The sequence below is a fragment of the Siniperca chuatsi genome, linkage group LG2 (assembly GCF_020085105.1).
Source record: "Siniperca chuatsi isolate FFG_IHB_CAS linkage group LG2, ASM2008510v1, whole genome shotgun sequence".
Lineage (NCBI taxonomy): Eukaryota > Metazoa > Chordata > Actinopteri > Centrarchiformes > Sinipercidae > Siniperca > Siniperca chuatsi.
Genome location: NC_058043.1, coordinates 33,270,423 through 33,289,942, shown reverse-complemented (window position 1 = coordinate 33,289,942; position 19,520 = coordinate 33,270,423).

Below are 19,520 nucleotides of genomic sequence, written 5' to 3'. Positions count from 1 at the left end.
GTGGAAAAACTGTGTAACACTATTTCTAAATTACCTCAAACATTTGAGAAAACAATCTTAAAATAAGGTCCATTTCATAGCTGTTCTGGTGCTTTCCATCATTTCACATGATCTTCATCAGCAGGTGAGATTTGACCAGTTGTCTTGGATTGCAGATGATCAAATTTCTTAGTTACTGTAAGGAGTGGTACACATGGAAATGAGTGCTGAAAACATATTAGATCTATTCTCAACTGATTAAACCACATCAAATACAGGACAATATATTTCTCACTAATTACTTTAAGTCTTTTGTCAACGGTGGTGTTACAGTAATTAAGTCCATTTATTCTAGTTCATGACTTAAATAAAATTTTGAGGTGACATTTCAGTTTACTCCACTGTATCTGACATCAGTTACTAATTACTATGCAGATTCAGATTTTACATACAAAATATATTATCAGCTTCTTACATGTGATGCATTGTTATAGTTAAATACCCAACAATATACAAAACTAGCTCCGTCACCAATTGCTTGTTTAAACATCAGTGATCGTGATCCAATACTATAATATACTGCATAATATACTTGGCCAAATCAGAGGGAACAGTGCCCTCAGAAAGGTCGTGGCCAAGACAGCGAGGTAATCCAGGCCGGCAAACAGATGATTGATTGAGTCAAATTTGACACCTCCACTTCCACTTACTTCAACATGTCTCTGAGTCTGACCATGCTCTTGAACTGACTCCGGTGTGTGATCTGGACCTTTGGCAAGAGGATCTGTCAAAAATGTGACTTGATTAATCTCACAACAAATTCAAGGTCTTGCCAAAACTCTCAACAAATCTCCCAATGCTGTGTGAACCCAAATTGTTACCTACAATGGCACACAGGGTTCCTTTGCAGATCTGACCATCAGGCAAAGTGATGCTTAAAAGCCCGGAAAAAATAGCACAAATTGCATCTGATCAATGCTAGATGTATTGTGTGGTGGGATATTTGCACTGCCAAAATCTTGTGCTTCTTCCTCCCAGATCCTAGAGGGTTTACTACCTCACAATAGTCCTGATAAAGAATGACACCCACTGAAGATGCTGTATTCTTGAACAACATGTTTCCTTTAATATTTTTCCATCCCGCACATCCTGATGCACATCTTCAGATCGGACAGCATTTTAATTTGCTTGTTGCTCCCACACTGACTTAAACAGCAAGAGAGACCCAATGGTGTTTCTCACAGGAATAAACTGCACAAAACAGTTTATTTCCTGACTCATCCTGGCCAAGGCAAATGGCCAGTGTTTTTCTCTTGTGATCAGTTTGGAGTGTCTGCAGGCCCTGAAAGATCCTCATTTTTTAAGGTATCAATCACAGTGTTGATATCAGATTCTGGAAGCCCAAGAGAGATAAACTTTTCTTTAAGTTTGAAAAGCAGATATGACTTACTTATTATGCATTTCCTGATAGTCTTCAAGGATAGTATATAGTATAGTCTAATAATAGAGGAAGGGAGGAGCAATTTAGCTTGCAATTAAAACAAAGCTAAAATTGTCCTTTGTCTGCATACTCTGGGCAAACCTGTTGTTCACAACTGAACTAACTGGGATCATCTTGCTCATTCATAGGAGCTGCTTGGACTTAGTGAGGCTACAACAGAGGCTATCAAGCTTTCTTCAGAACACTCTTAATGCTTCCTTGACATGTGGGATGTAAATGGAAACTTTTTTGCTTACATTATTGGAAAGAGCATGGCAATGCTTTTCCCCCTTTGATATGAGTTTTCAGAGGAGAGAAAAACTCTATATATCCTCACACTGAACACTGCAGGAGTCAACATGACATGTTAAATCAGTTGCATTTCCCACTGTAGTCACATGAACATCTTTATGGTGAAAAATGTGACACTTAAAGGTTGAAAACCTGCAAAACATTCTACTGCATCCAAGAACACTGCACCTGAAAGATACATTAGACATACAGCTATGAGTCTGCATGTGCGTCACCAGTATTTTGATGCATGTTATCATTTTAGTACGTTCACAGCAGGCAGTACAAAGTAAATTCTTACTTTAATTAAACTTATAACTATCAAAAAAAGAGACAAAACTCTCATCCACTAATGCAGCAAAATACAGTCCATCCAAAAAACTCAACAAAAAGTATTTCCTTGTGTTCCCCTCTCTCTCTGTCTATGTTTTCTTTGTTTGTGTGTGTGTGTGTGTGTGTGTGTGTGTGTGTGTTGGCATGGGCGTGGTCTCCCTTCCTCACTCTCCTGGCTCCCAGCTAGGCTCATCCTGCACACCTGTCTGCAATCAGCTAATCGCCTCTCCCAGTCTGCTCACCTGCCTCTCATCAGCTCATCAGCCTGCAGTATTTCACCCCGGCTCTCCAACCACTCTTCGCCAGATCGTTGCTTCAACCTCAGTGGATCGTCACCCAGCTGCCTGTTTACGGCTGCAGCTACAGCCTGCTAACCTACCTGCCAGCCATCTCCTAGCGCCCATGCTAATACCTGCCAGACACGCTACCCCTCATTTCTCTCTGCCAGCTCCACCATCTCCATACTCACCCTGCCATCAATTCCTCATCCTTAGTTACAATAAAGACTCTTTTCTTATTACTCCACTCTGTCCGTGTCCTGAGTTTGGGTCCTACCTGAGTTCATAACAGACTTACTGAATTTATTCAAGAAAAAGCAGTCATACAGAATTGTTCAAATATTAAAACTTCTCAAACTGCTGAAGACAGATTTGACACATCTTTCTGAAAATACTCTCTTGTGCCTGCCAGATACTTGCTAGGATTATACCATATTAAAGTAAGCAAAAATTAACCCTTAGTCACACACTGGGTAACCAGATGGCCAAATGTAATTTTATTTTCTCTATATGATATCACTTACCTTTTTGTTTGTTTCCAGTAAGGAGGATGAACAATCATATGATGTATGATGATATATGATTTTGAATGTAGGACTTCAACCTGCAACAGTATTTTTACAGTGCAGTATTGCTACTTTTACTTAAAGAAGCATGAATATATACTGTATTTTAGCCACTTGGAGGCAGCAGATCTGTAAACAAGACATTAACATAATATCACCTTGGTAAGTTAGCGAACATGTTGCCTATTTACACATCCAGCAGACACAGAGCAACATTAAAATTTATTTGGAGTCATGTTTCTGGTCAACCTTTTTTTTTTGTATGGGGTTAATTTTGTCCATTAATAAAAATGCAGAGAAATGTGGGATTGCAAACTATCCAACAAAAACTGCAACAGTTACTATCATTCCAAAATATAACAGAGCTACAATGTGAAATGTAAAGAAATGTGATTTGCATCTAAAATCACAGCTTCAGTGTGACTATATCGCCTGTCTCTTGGTTTGAGATTCTTGTTTTTGGTTTGTGAGTCATAGTTTTTCTTTGCACCTCTCAGTTTCTCTGAGTTTGGTCTTTACAGAAAATGGACAAATGTTGTAGAAATGGGGGATGAGCATAAACTGTGATTTGATTGTGGCTCATAAATGTTAAGTAAAGCAGGCAGACTGTAACTCCTGTACTGTTGTGCTAAGATGCTGGTTAAATGGCTGTTTCTGTGCATTCATTAAAAAACACATCTTTTCTTAGCAGTCTGTTCATTGACATTCAAAAATGTCAGGAAAATGGCTATTAGTGTGCATTTGTTAACCATATTGATAAGTTAGAGCTGGATGATGAAACACAGGACTGCTGCCACCCCAGGTGACATAAGGCATGATGAATTCAATTCAGTTCAATTTTATTTATATAGCGCCAATTCGTAACAGAAGTTATCTCATTGCACTTTTCCTATAGAGCAGGTCCAGACCGTACTCTTTATAATATTAATTACAGAGACTCAACAACCCAAGATGAGATGATGACATGTTTTTCTTCCTAGTTACTAGGACCTAGTAAAGAGGGAAAATCTCCTGTTACATTAACCAGTAGCTACACAAAAAGTTTCCTCCATTGAGGCTTGCTTAGTAGACAAAAATATAACTATATCAAATGTAATAATACTTATGTACGGAAACCATAACAGTCCTATGGGCTTTGAAAAACGATTTGACTGCTGAGCCGTTATTAAAATCCTAAACCTGAAGGCAAGAGGACGACTAAAGTGTATTGTTGGAATACTCTGAGCCTTGCAGAAAGCATGCTATCATTCATTGTGTTGTATACCAACAGTTACACTCAGCAGTTTGAAAATGTCCACACTGAACCAGCATTTTTCTACACCTGAAACCAGACCTTTACCTACACGTTCTCCAGACCCCAATACAGGTGTTATTAAGGTGTTCTTACTGTATTTTGATTTTGTCAGACAACTTGATGATCATAAAATAGTGATTTAACCAGCACTTCAGCACAACAGTACAGAAGTTATGGTCTGCCTGGTTAGCTGGTAACATTAGCATTTATGAGCCGCAATCAAATGACAAACAAATGTTCGTTCACAATAAAGAAAAAGAAATAGCTGCATTCTGCTGCTGGAAACGACGCTGATGAGAGTGGACCAAAACAGTAAAGTTGTGGGCCTAAAACCAAAACAATGAGCTGAAAGAGGCTAAAATGTCGGTGACAATTATCTGTGGGTTTGTCACTACGGACGACACCTTTCACCTTACACACAGTCATCTGACCATTGTAAAAATAAAAAAATATTGATTAGAGCAGCTTTAAGTAAAGAATCTGAATCCTACCACTGATTTTCACACTAACGAAACGACCAAATACATTGTTAACAACAGTTCTAAATTTATTAAGATTACAGCTAAAAAGTGAAACAAGCTGTGGAAAACGCAGACTCCAAACTCTATAACTCTCCAAAAAGCTCAAATTACAACTGAGTTTGTGCTGGGGAAAAAATACTACCATGATCAATAAAGATCTCAGACTATAAAGGTTAAATAAGAATTTTTAATGGCCTCTCTGATGGTCTCTCTGTTCACTCTCCTCATCTCATCTGCAATTTCACTGTCCATGTTACTGTCTAATAAACTGGCAATTATGCAAACTCAGACATATTTTCCTAGTGTTCCTGTTCCTTGTACAGAGAGTGCTGGGTTACCTCAGCTGGTCCTGGCAGACAGACACAGTATGTCTTTGCAACATCTCAAATAGCTTTATGATATATAGTTCAATCAGATCTAGTTTATTTTTTGTCTTCTTTTTTTGTAACGGCAAAACGGCAAAACAGAAAACACAAAGTTGTGTTTCAACAATCTCATTACAGCCCTCTGTTTGATGTTTAACCCTAAGTTTATACTTCTGCTTGAGCACTTGCCACAGTCTTTAATTATTTCACTCATCAAATTGATGTTTGGGTCCATTTTCCTTGAACTTGAACTAGAACATTGCAGACAGAGTAGGCTACTAGACGCAAATGCTTCCCAAATTGAGAGACAGTGCATCCAACCATTTTTTTGATTTGCCGTTGTGTTTTCTGTTTTGCCACCGTAACGCACTCTCAATCACAGCATGTGGTGTTGAGGTGTTACAACTGACTCAGGATGGTAGGAAATTATGCAGTTGGCTTATTGTTGATTATTGCAACAATAAATAAACTAAAGACCAGCCTCACACCAATTTCAAATCCTATTTGTGTGTTTACAATTTTTCACAATTGTTTACACACTAAAATTTAAACTTGAAACGCAAATCACTGAAATCTGAAACTCATGTACCAAATCCATAAACCAAGTCTGCAAAATTGCAAGCACAATTTCTGCTTTATACTGAGTTTTCAATTCTAAATCACACTTTTTACAAAGCACTACACACAGTTCTCTACATTAGGCACAACATTCAAAATAAAAATCTCTTGTGTACAAGAGCAACGCCAATCACAATGCCAAGCTTTATTTACTAATTGGCAACACCTTCACTTAGAAATCAGAGCTTTAGCACTATAAAAAGGCCACACATGAGCTCTCCTGTTTCAGAGGAAAGTGGAGGTCAATGGTGAAGCAAGAGCTAGAGGTCAAGGAGTGAGAGGAAGAGGAGGATGAGGACGAGGCAGGACAGTTGTCTCAGATGAGATCAGGGCCACACTGGTTGACTATGTGCTCAACCATGGATTGAGTATGAGAGGCTGGGCAGAGAGTTCAGCCCAACCTGAGCCGCTACACGGTCTACAGCCATTATAAAATGACAGGAACCTGTCGTTATCTGCCTTGTTCTAAAAACAATTCCCAGTACAGCCTGTGGCAGTAGGCCAATTTGCACATTCAATTTAATTGAGTTTTATCCCATAACAATCCAACCATCAGATTACGATGTAAGTATAATCTCAAATGTTTCTGTAATTAAACAGCAAAAATGAACACAGATAAACCCTAGTGCCAAAGTCGTGCCCCTGGTGGTCCGCTGGATAGGGAGGGAGGAAGGGAGGGAGGTGGGGACCGTGCCCACGGCCTATTGCCTGTTCTCCACACCCAGGGATGTGTGGACACGGGAGGGCAGCCGAGAAAACGCACTTGGCCTTGGGACCTCTCTCCATCTGGTTCATAGGCTGGTTATGTCAAAACACCCCACAGGAGAACAAGGCAGATAACCACAGGTTCCCATTAATTTTGTAATGGACAGTATTGGATTTGTATTGTGATATTTATACAAACCATCCGTCAACAGGGAAATAAAAGCCTCTTGTGTATGAGACCGGTCACTTGGGAGCGTTCCAGCCAGCTCACAGCGAGGTCTGTGAGCATGCCTGTGAGCATTTTTGGCTCAGACTGGCCACCCACAATTGGTCTAACACCACCAACCAGTACACCATCCTTGCGGTCCTCTTAAATATGCGTACTGTACTATTCCCCCAAACCACTACAAAGCTGAATAGTAAGTGCCGTGGACAAGTATACCAATGCAAGTGGACCAGCATACTCACTCGCTCTTGACTGACTCCCTGGTGATCAGAGGTGGCTATGGAGTACAAAATATCCATACTCAAGTAGAGGTACAAGTAATTGTCAAAGAAAAAGCTCTGCTAGAAGTCTAAGTATCATCTCAAATGATTTAATTAAGTAACAGATGTAACCTATTATTATACAGCCTTTTCACACATCTTTATCAAGAGAACCCTTAGCCTAATAATTTTAATAATATTATGATACTATATGGACCTAGGTCACTCACTGCTTAGCCAACACTAACGTTAGCTAGTTAACGTTAGAATAGTCAGCTGAAGTTAGGGCAGAATTAGGAACTATGTTAGGCTTCAAAAGCAATGCCAAATAGCTTATGCTAGGCTATTTGGCATAAGCTATTTGGCTGAGGTGCATGCTCACAAACCCAAGCCTAACTGACTGGAGTGCAGGCTGGAGGCTAGCAGGCCGGAAGGCAGGCCGTAGACTAGCAGGCTGCAGGCCGGAGTGAAGGTTGGCTAGCAGGCAGGAATGACAGCTGAGGTACAGGCAGGTTGCTAGCTCGCAGGCCTGAGAGAAGCCTTGTTAATAAATCTCATCACCCATTCAGGTAATGAACTCCACACCTTCTTGTGAGCAGTGGCAAGAGCTGATTGTCTGGAATTTTCACAGGGAGCATTCCTCCAAGTGTCTTTCATTCAAATTAAATCAACAATCAATTCTGAGAGTTCCTCTGAATTAAATTTAATTTATATAGCGCCAATTCATAACAGAAGTTATCTCATTGCACTTTTCCTATAGAGCAGGTCTAGACGTACTCTTTATAATATTATTTACAGAGACCCAACAAATCCCACCATGAGCAAGCACTTGGCGACAGTGGCAAGGAAACACTTCCTTTTAACAGGCAGAAACCTGGAGCAGAACCAGACTCAATGGTGGGCGAGAGAGAGAGAGAGAAGGGGGGTGGGGGAGAGGGAAGCACAATGCAAATACCACCTAGAATTTTAAAATAGTAATAATGTAATGGTAGTGGTAATATTAATATTAATAAGTTAATAATAATAATAATAATAATAATAGGAATGACAGTCATAGGAATAATAATGACAATAATAGTAACAGAGCCAATAACAACAATTGTAGTAGTTGAGCAGGAACACATCGGATCGGCTCTGATATGATTCAAATCCGCATGTACACATAAATCATCCCCTGCCACCCACACGAACAAATCATTTTCTCCGATTTAGAGACCGGCACCGGCATGGACATACCGGCCCCTGTAGGCTATAGTGCAGCTGAAATGATGTCAAACAGCGCAAGCTTTCCAGGTAATTTCTTTATTGTGTGTTGTATTAATGTATGAGTGTTTTCTTTAACGGTTTACTTTAATGATCAGAGAGGCTGCTGTCCGTCATTTTAAACGTTTCCGTAATGTACAGCAAATATGGTGGGACATTTAAGCAGCAAAACTAAAAACTGTAGTTATGAACTTGACAGGACAGAGGAAACTCTCCAGAGGAAACAGACAATATTTAGCTTCTGAAATAGATTTTTAGACAGCTCTGATGGAGCTCAGGATTTATCAGGACGACGGCTGCTTTACTCCAAACTATTTCACTGTATGAACCTGGACTGTGTGCGTGACCTTTTGGATGTGTAGAAGAACGCAGAACATTAAATTAGATCCTCTCTGCCGATCCTGTCGGCGTGTCGGGAGATTTAAATAATCAATGAAGTTCTGCTGCTGTGGCTCGGGCGCATTTACGCACGACCCACTATCTCTTAAGGGAGAGACGCTTCACCCTATTTCACCCACCCACAACCCATCTGTATTAATCAGAATATTCATTTTTGTGACCCGGCCCACCCGCGGATTTTCCGCAGGCCTCGCGGATATAGGCCTAACTGTGATCCGCGCGTCACTACTGGGAATAGTGCTTTTGCTGTCGGAGGATCAACGTTCCGATTTGAAAAGTTTAAAAAGCACTATGTCTCCAAGAAACACGTCCTGTGCCGTGACAGGTGCGTGGACGGCAGAGCAGCCCCTCCTTCCCGCAGCGTTTCAGCACCAGGCAGCAGCAAACCGACGCAGTGACGAGTCAGAAATGATAATAAAATTTAACACTGCTCCTAATATAGCCAAAGAAGAGCTGTCTTTTACTAAATTTAAGTCCATTATAAAACATTTATCTGCACATTTATTCCTGTTTACAATAATTTACAAGTGTTAAGAAATTACCAATGTGTATGGGAACTGACAAACAAAAAGGTAACTTTTAAAATGTATTATTGGGTGCACCTAAATTATGTGCTGGTGCACCTAAATGAAAGGGTTAAGCGCACCAGTGCCACCAATGTAAAAAGTTAGTCTGGAGCCCTGATTAAATGTATTGTTTGCGTATGTTTGAGAGGGGGAATATTGGTTTAAACACCTCTATTGACTCCTGAGCAATAATAACAATACATGTCACTATGAGTGAAACAGATAAAACATGGATACATGGACAACAATACATGTGGAAAAGCAGTTACAAAACAGTAGTTAAATGGTCTTTTAAGCATCTTTTGTAACATTTTGTAGAGGACTAGCTTTTTGCCAGGTGGGAAAAGCCATTCCATAATTTGGTACCCCTAAATCTTATCGAAAATTGGCTTCTGCAAGTGGGAAATTTAGGAGGATGAAGATCTGAAGATTGGTGAGTTTAGTAAGAATAGACCTGTGAATTTGCTTTAAATGTCGAGACTATTGTGATGCCCCCCAGAGCCCTGACTCAGAGAGATCTAAAACCCCCAAGGCCAGAGGGGATGGAGCGCGGGGAATCGGTCCAGTGGTCACCAGCCAGTAAAATGTTTATTTATTGAGATGCCCCTATGGACCTTGTTTTGTTGGGGAAACCAATAGGGAGGTAAAGATCAGGATAAGTAAACATGAAGTGCAATTAGTGGTGTTGCTATTAAGACACTTGAATGGACATTGCAAGTCAAGTGCTCTGAGGTGTAGAGATAGTAAACTCCAGCAAACTTGTGCTTCAAAGCTCTCTCACAAGTGAATAAATTTGAATTATACTCAAAAATAAATTGTGGGGTCCCTGATAACCAATACAAAACAGTTAACAGAAGGAACTGCCTTTTTTCACCTACATAACATTGCAAAAATCAGGCACATCCTGTCTAAAAATGATGCTGAACAACTAGTCCATGCATTTGTTACTTCTAGGCTGGACTATTGCGATTCCTTATTATCCAGCTGCCCGAAAAAGTCCCTTAAAACTCGTGTCTGCGGCACGTGTACTTACAAGAACTAGGAACAGAGATCATATCTCTCCAATATTAGCTTCTCTGCACTGGCTCCCTGTAAAATCACGAATAGAATTTAAAATTCTAGTGAGTACTGTACCATCCCTTAGTTATGCTGCTATAGGCCTAGACTGCCGGGAGACTTCCCATGATGCACCTATTTCCTCTCTCCTCCTCTCCCTCTCCATCTGTAAGCATTTTTATCCCATTACTGCATGTTACTAACTCGACATCTTCTATCTCCCGTAGTTCTGTGCTTTCTCGTCCCTCCCCTTTCTCCTTCTGTCGCTTTCAGCAGGTATTTCTACCTCCGGAGCTGCAGAGACAGGATCTGTGGTTGTGGACCACCTGCTCTCCCCATGTTCCTGCTCGACAACTACTACTACATACTTTATTCATATTAATATTACCACTACCATTACATTATTACTATTTTAAAATTCTAGGTGGAATTTGCATTGTGCCCCACCCTCTCAAAACCTTACACGGCAGCGGTGGATGGCCGCCCACCATTAAGTCGGGTTCTGCCCAAGGTTTCTGCCTGTTAAAAGGAAGTTTTTTCTTGCTCATGGTGGGATTTGTTGGGTCTCTGTAAATAATATTATAAAGAGCATGGTCTAGACCTGCTCTATAGGAAAAATGCAATGAGATAACTTCTGTTATGAATTGGCACTATATAAATAAAATTTAATTGAATTGGTTATCGCCAGTCAACTCAGGTTTCTTAAGCAGGCTCTGACATAATGTTTAACTGCGTATGTAGAATATAGAAACCTGTCATAGGGCATCAGTCAGCTGTCTTCAGGTAATATATCCTTGGAGAGGGTATCGGCTAGGAGCCACAACACACCTTATAAAACTCTACTCTATAGTGTTCCATGGGAGTTTGGGGTTTATAAATACTTCTCCACCTAAGCGCTTGGGTGGTTGTCTAATTTGTGGCACTGTGATGGGCTTTAAGTCTAAAGAATTCACAATGGTAGATGCCTTCACAAAAAGGCTTTGGAAAGGGTCATCTTTTTGTTTGGTTTTTTGCCTTTCAGAGTGGATTGGACACAACAAACAGCAGCCTGCATACCAGAGATGGTTTGTGTTTTTCTTTGGAGAGAAATATTGAGAAATTTTAGCTCTCCAATCACAGCTTCTGCCACCACACACCCAGTACAGTGTTGCCTTTCATGAACTGTTGTTGCAGGCCATTAGCAGCAGCTGCACTAGGAGAATTGCTTTCTGCCATTTCCCCCAGGGAAACTGCGTGAGCACAGACCGGATGGCACTGTGTCTAACAGTCAGTCTAGTTTGACAGAGAGGTTTGAGAGCAGTTAAGGTACCATGATCAGATGTAGCAATCTGATGAAACATCTCTTTCATCATTCTGGAAGCTGTGCATGTCTTTTGTGTAACCAGGTTTACGCAATGTGCTCCACAGTGCACATACAAAACTAACTGTTTCTTTCTAATAAGAGCCTGTGCACCAGACTACTTGTCATCGCCATCATAGGTCTGGATGCATAATGCAGATAGTGGCAAATGTAATCTTCAAAGTACATATAATGCCATGTTTGCAAGACACTCTCCTGTGGTTTCTGTCACTGAATAAAATCCTCATGAGGAATTAAGCCATGATCAACAAATCAAAGACATACTGACTCTTGTTCTTTGCCTGAGAAATCTTGTGTCCCATCAACAACTAAGGCAAACTGAGTGACTGGAAGACATGAATGGTATCAGATATTCCTCTGACGATCGCACTTCTCATTAAGCTTAGTATTTCATTCTGTATGAGAGGACTGGTGTAATCATGCTTGTGAGTCTCCAACCACTTTTGAAAGGCTGTGTCATCTTCTGCTGTGTCTGTAAGATGTTCGGAGGTTTCCCATCTCCTCAACATGACCTCAAAGCTAAACCTTGTTGGGCTACATACTTGATGGAGCCTACAATCTTAAGGTACACATATTGACCAGCCTTTTTCCAATTTCTATAGCCTACACTCACAAAAGCAGGGTTTGACTTGTTAGCACATGGTGCATTTTTTGAATAAACTTTGGCACAGTGGAAACATAAAACACATTTTAAAGTGGCACTGTAGTGAAAATGGGGTTTTATGTGCTGGTCTTTTACTCTATCGGAGTTCCTTTCAAAAGGAACATGATAGGCCTGCTTCATCAATCTGTTCCTTCGAAGAATGTGGTCAGTTGTTGAGACTGCATCAGTATTGTTGACTATGACCATAATAATGATATCCATCTCTTGCTCTTCTGGATGATTATGTCAGTACATTCCGAGCGGGACCACAATAGCCAATGTGAGGGACAAGTCTACAAGGAGATGGTGATGGTGTTGCCAAGCAACAGTAAACATTCTAGCCCTTGAGGCTAATGTTAGCTAGCATACTAGCTACTGTTGACATATATTAAAACTGACAGTTAAAAGCTCACCTCCAGTTCTCTCTGAAGACTTGACAACCCATGTTGACTGCATCTCCCCAACCATTTCCTCACCCAGACTCATGCTCCTGCTCACCAATCCATCAAACAGGTGCATATGAGAAAATAAACTTTGCACCTGACAAAAATGCTGCTTCAATGTAAAGCTCTGTCATGATTAATGCACCATCACAATAATGGAATCCAGTACCAATGGATCTAATATCTGTACTGTGAAAACGTGACTGTATTAGTCATGACAACCTCTGGCCTCTTTAAGCTCTTACACAGACTTTTCAGTGTTGTTGCAATTCCTGCTGGTCACCAACAGAGGTTAATAAAAGTCATGGATTACTCAATGCCTCTGTAAGATACAGTAGGTCTTTGTAAATAGCAATGCAACATACTGTATGATGTAATTTACTTATGTACAGTGCCAAGTTCATATGCTTATCTAAAACTGTAAACACTGGACATTTTGTCATAGGCCAAAGATTTATCTCTGGTCAGATGAGAGAGGGGATGAGTAGAGCCAGGCAGAGAAAGAGTGCTGTTTCCTCACTCTGTCAATACATCCATCAGAGATAGACCAAGAGATAAAAGATGCAATCCAGCCATGGTGACTGAGCTGTGTGGAAATCCAGGTCTCACTTCTGAACCAGGAAATGTAATCTTATCTACAGAAAATACCCACTGGTGCTTTCACAGACACATTCACCTTTAATACCATTTGATTCCTGAAGCTCCAGATATATAGACTAGTTTCTTCACTAGAATACTTTTTAAAGATAACCTAATCCATTATTTTCGAGCCAGAATTCACCAAATATGAGATGGTTATTCTTAACCTGAAAGTAAGTAACTGCTAATGTTCAGCAAGAAACAGAACTAGTTGAAATTAATTAAAAGTTATGTTATGAAAGAAGTTAGTAACCTTGTGCACACTGTCAACTCTAGGCTACCTGATAAAGCAACATTTCAGTCAAACCTTCATCGGACATCTATGACTATGACTGAGATGTTCCTTCCTCAAACTTTATGTTGACACTATTTTCTTTTGCATTACTTCTGTTTGCCACATTTCTGTCTACAAGATGTATATTAGACAATATGCAATTTAACCACTATACATTTTCACAGAAGACATTTTGACATGTCATGTCAGGAAAAGGACAGGAGTAAATTATACAATTAATCATGACTGAATTCCATTTAGCTGCTGTAGCTCCAGGGTCCTGGTATTGTGCATGTTGGCTCACTGTCAATCTGTCATGGCTTACTGGGACACTTGAATATAACAGAGCCATTGATTAATGTTATAAGTAACATCTGTGATTTCCTACTATGACAAATCAAAATGTCTGCTGTGAAAAAGGCCTGTTACATTCCACAAACTGGGTATCAGCTAACAAACTAGTGCTCAGTAAAATAAGATCACATAAAATGGTCCTTGGTACGAGAAAAAACCTCAGTTCCAAATCGTGTAATGATGGTACATCTTCAAGTTGATCAAACTAACTATTTGGGTTTATTATTTTATGTCAGAAAGACATAAACCTCTCCAGTGGAGCTGCTCAGTGACCAACAGATCAGACTATGGTTTTACTGGGCAGCTTTCAGGTGTAAATGTGCAGGACTGTGAGTGTGTCAAATAACTGCCCTCTTGAATCCAAGCGTTTTCAAAGATGGTGTCAGGTGCATGTAGCCAAAATCAACAGTCACATGTCATGAGGCTCTTAAGATGAATTATTTTATTCCATGTGCAAAAGCTGACACAATGTGGCAAAAAGTGAACATTTCGGTCAAAGGACCATCGTAAATGGACTGTACTTACATAGCGCCTTTCTAGTCTTTCTGACTACTCAAAGTGCTGCAACTACATATCACATTCACACACATTCAAACACCGATGGCAGAACTGCTCATCAAAGTAACTAATCATTCACACTCATAAGGCGCAGCCCTCGGGAATAACTTGGGGTTCAGTGTCTTGCCCAAGGACACTTCGACATGTGGGCTGGGGGAAGCCGGGATCGAACAGTCTTGCAATATATGACTTCATATTATTTATGTGTATGGCACTTTTGTGCTCCCAAACACGTTTTGTAAGTAACAGGGCGTTCCTGACTATTGCTCTCAGGGAAACTAGAAAAAAGCAAAACTAGGCCAGCGCTCCAATTACATTTTTTTTATCTTGCCACATGGACATTTCTGGCAAGACACCCTTCTTCAGCGCGTATACTGGCAATTTCACAAACAATAGCCTACACCAGTGGTGTTAATTATAGGTAACTGCAACCAGAACATGTACATCCCAATAGGGGGAGCCACAATCTTTCCAGGCATAGAGTCTCATGGTCTAGGATACTAAAACATGTAAAACATGAGAAACACAACATATATTCATTTCACAAGAAAAAAGTAAATCTCCTCATTCATCCCATTGGGAGTGAGGGTATCAAGGAAGTGTATCCAATACGCCCCCCTTTGGAGAAGGATTTTGTCCCTTTTACCACCTCTCTGTGGCATCTTCACTGTCTCAATGCCCATTTAATGTAATTCACTCAAGCTGTGGTTGTGATTATTAAAGTGCCTAGCCACCGGTGATTTATCATCATGAATACAAATAGAGCACTTATGTTCACAGATCCTGGTTTTAGTGTTTAGTTTTCCCAAAAGAATACAAATTACATGGGCATTTTAACAGGTAAACTACATAATCAGTGTTACATGTGATTCTGCCCCTAATATACATATCACCCATCCGAAGTCTGGTGTGGACATTATTACCCTTAATCACAGAATAGCAGTGTATACAATTATGACATGGAAAAATTCCACTAGGGATCTGAGATTAAAAATGAGTGGGCCTCTTAAGCAAATCTGACTTCAGACCTCTTATAAAATATCTAGGAAGAGTTTGAAATTAACTTACAACTTATTTGAGGGTCACTTTTCAATATGTGCCTGTATCTACTCACTACTTGTTTGACTGACTTAGATATAGGACTGTAGGTGGATACAAATGCAAGACCCTGAGAAGAGCTATCTCTAGAACTAGATTTGAGTAAATCAGACCGCTGAACTTGGCGTACCTTTATTGAGATGGTTGTCCAATAATGTATGAATGGTAGTTAATAATGTATTTTTAATTCATCAGAATTACAAATACAGCTAATCCTCAGTAGCTTGACTATACGGTAGACTTCTTTTTAATGCTGGTGAATGATAACTGCTGAATTGTAGAAAAGTTTCTTTTTCATATACTGTAGTGTGTAGAGAGGTTCCCTCTTTTTTCACCAAAACATCCAAAAAAGAAATGCGTTTCAGATCATAACACAATGTGAATGTGATGGATTCCTTTCTTGAATTCATGAAAGCATAGAACTCTTATAGCATTACCACAACAAATAAAAAATAAACCTGTGTACCTCTAATAACTTTTAATGAATTTAGAATAGGGATTGTGGTTATAAATATAATCTAACTCAACCTCCAGCACAGAGCACACTTGTCAGTAGAGAGAGCGAGAGTTTGCTCTAAATTAGTGTAGTGAAAGTTTTGATAGCAAACATGGTAGAGTGTGCAGTTTTTGGATGTAAACTGGACCCTGGAGCTTCCTTCCAGTATCTACTAACTATCAGTTACAAGCTAACAAACAACAAACAAATAAAAGATGCTAACTAGACTTTCCATTCTGATACGTCTGCTAGTTGGCAATTTTGGTGCTCAACAGACTCATCTGGGTCAAAGATGTATGGTTGGATCTCTCCAATGTTTCCTCTAATCTTGACGTGCACCGCTCTCACCATGGATGTATGTCTCTCACCCACATCCATGCTCTCACCGGCACTGGTCAACCTAACGCCAGGATTCCACCGGGCACGGCTCTATAACATTGCGTCTGCAATCCGGTTTTGTTCCGTCCTTCGAGCTGCTTCATACCCCACCCGGAGTGTTTCAGAAGCAGAGCGGTTTGCCTGCCCGTCATTGTTGACTTGGTCCTTTTTCCTTGCCTTTTGTGCTTCTACCGTGGGTAATTAGCCTACATAGTTAAATGATTTCTATTTTTGTCTGTTTTAGCTGTGTTTTTTGTTTATATATGTCCGGAAGTCTGCACAGGGTGTTTTATTTTTAAAATTGACCGGATTCTCTATGCCGTTTCTATGTCTGACTTCCTCCCCGCTTCATCTCCTCTGTGCAGCTTGACGTGGCTTCCGTCAAAAATAGACTCGCTGCGTATTCACTGTGGAGCAGAGCGGAGAGCCGCGGCGCATTTGGTGGGATCACAAACATTGTCTACAATGGCTGCGATCAGGTCTGGTGGCCAGGTTGCAGCCGTGTCTGGTGGAATCACGGGGTAACACGCAGCGTTGGTGGGCGGGGCATTCAGAGATCCAGAATTTCTCAATGAGGGAGAAAGAGTACTTGCTTCCAGCCCCTTTTCAGAGTTTTTTTTTTTTTTTCTTTTTTATGTGGGAGTATTTTTTACATACTTTAAAACGTGTCTGGAGGGGAATTTTAATTCATTATCTGTGGGGAACATCTAGATATCATCCCCGATGACATCACAAGCAGCTTTAAGAGTGTGGTTCACATTCACACACAAAAGTAGTAACATAATCAAAAGTCAACTATCTCCAGACATTTGCATTTCTGTTATGACTGTCACTGATCTGCAAAAGTTATTTCTGTTGTCATCTGAATGGACATACAACTAGCCGGGATGTCTGTCTTACAGATGTACACTACTCCTGTATATCTGGACACGAGAATGGGCGACAGTGTTGTTCAACAACAATTGTGAATGATATACTTGGCTCTATGAATAAAGAGAATAAAGTGTGTACATGAAAATATTATGGTGTTACTGGTAGACCTTTTGGAGAGACTTGGAGCGAGGTAAGTATGTAATATACTGCATTTATTCAGAGCTGCTCTGTGAAATCCAAGTCAAAACCACCTACATTTACTTGGATTTTGACCTTGGGGTTCAATTTATGCCACTACGCAGATTTAAGCATCATCTAGGTTGGACAACACATTCTAATCCAACACCAGTTAATGAGCCTTGTTAAACTGTGTGTGTGCCTGTGGGCATGCAACTCCAACTATTGTTACCAAGCTCTCGCGCCCAAGCGAATGTAGTGAGGTCAAAAGGTCAAACAGATAGATGGTAGTTTGAGACTCAAGAGGCAACAAGGAAAACAAATCATTATAAAACCCTTATGAGTGCTAGTGCCAGTACATGCTTACATATTATGTCCTTGTGTTAGCTAACTGCTTCTCTCTATGGAAGCCACGTTCTAAATGACTTTCTCGCCATCTACTGGTTCAGAATAGTAGTGTATGAAGGGGCATGGCTGCATATATTTTCCCCGCTTTTTGAGATTTGGGTGACCTGACCCTTTAATACAGGGTGATGGCACTGTTCCTCCACTACAGTCAGAGCTACAGTGCATCCGGAAAGTATTCACCACACTTGACTTTTTCCACATTTTGTTGTTACAGCCTTATTCCAAAATGGATTAAATTCATTATTTTCCTCAAAATTCTACAAACAAACAATACCCCATAATGACAACATGAAAGAAGTGTCTTTGAAATCTTGGCAAATTTAAAACTGAGCTCAGGTGCTTCCTGTTTCCACTGATCATACTTGAGATGTTTCTACAACTTGATAAATTCAATTGATTGGACATGATTTGGAAAGGCACACACCTGTCTGTATAAGTTAACAGTGCACGTCAGAAACCAAGCCAAGAAGTCCAAGGAATTGTCTGTAGACCTCCAGGACAGGACTGTATCGAGGCACAGATCTTGGGCAGGGTACAGAAAAATTTCTGCAGCATTGAAGGTCCCAGTGAGCACAGTGGCCTCCATCATCCGTAAATGGAAGCAGTTTGGAACCACCAGGACTCTTCCGAGAGCTGTGCGTCCGGCCAAACTGAGCGATCAGGGGAGAAGGGCCTTAGTCAGGGAGGTGACCAAGAACCCGATGGTCACTCTGACAGAGCTCCAGTGTTTCTCTATGGAGAGAGGAGAACCTTCCAGAAGAACAAACATCTCTGCAGCACTCCACCAATCAGGCCTGTATGGTAGAGTGGCCAGACAGAAGCCACTCCTCAGTAAAAAGCACATGACAGCCCGCCTGGAGATTGCCAAAAGGCACCTGAAGGACTCTCAGACCATGAGAAACTAAATTCTCTGGTCTGATGAAACAAAGACTGAACTCTTTGGCCTGAATAGCAAGCATCTTGTCTGGAGGAAACCAGGCAGAGGTCCAGAGTGCTCCAGAGCGCTCTGGACCTCAGACTGGGGCGAAGGTTCATCTTCCAACAGGACAACGACTCTAAGCACACAGCCAAGATCAGAAAGGAGTGGTTACGGGACAACTCTGTGAATGTCCTCTAGTGGCCCAGCCAGAGCCCAGACTTGAACCCAATTGAACATCTCTGGAGAGATCTGAAAATGGCTGCGCACCAACGCTCCCCATCCAACCTGATGGAGCTTGAGAGGTCCTGCAAAGAAAAATGGGAGAAACTGCCCAAAAATAGGTGTGCCAAGCTTGTAGCATCATACTCAAAAAGACTTGATGCTGTAATTGGTGCCAAAGGTGCTTCAAAGTATTGAGCAAAGGCTGTGAATACTTATGTACATGTGACTTTTTTGTTTTTAATAAATTTGCAAAGATTTTAAACAAACTTCTTTCACGTTGTCATTATGGGGTATTGTTTGTAGAATTTTGAGGAAAATAATTTAATTAATCCATTTTGGAATAAGGCTGTAACAACAAAATGTGAAAAGCGAAGTGCTGTGAATACTTTCCGGATGCACTATAAATCATTCAATGGCAGACCGGGATGGAGGGAAAGACTAATGGACTTGTTTGTCCCCTTTAGAAAAGTGAAGAAAG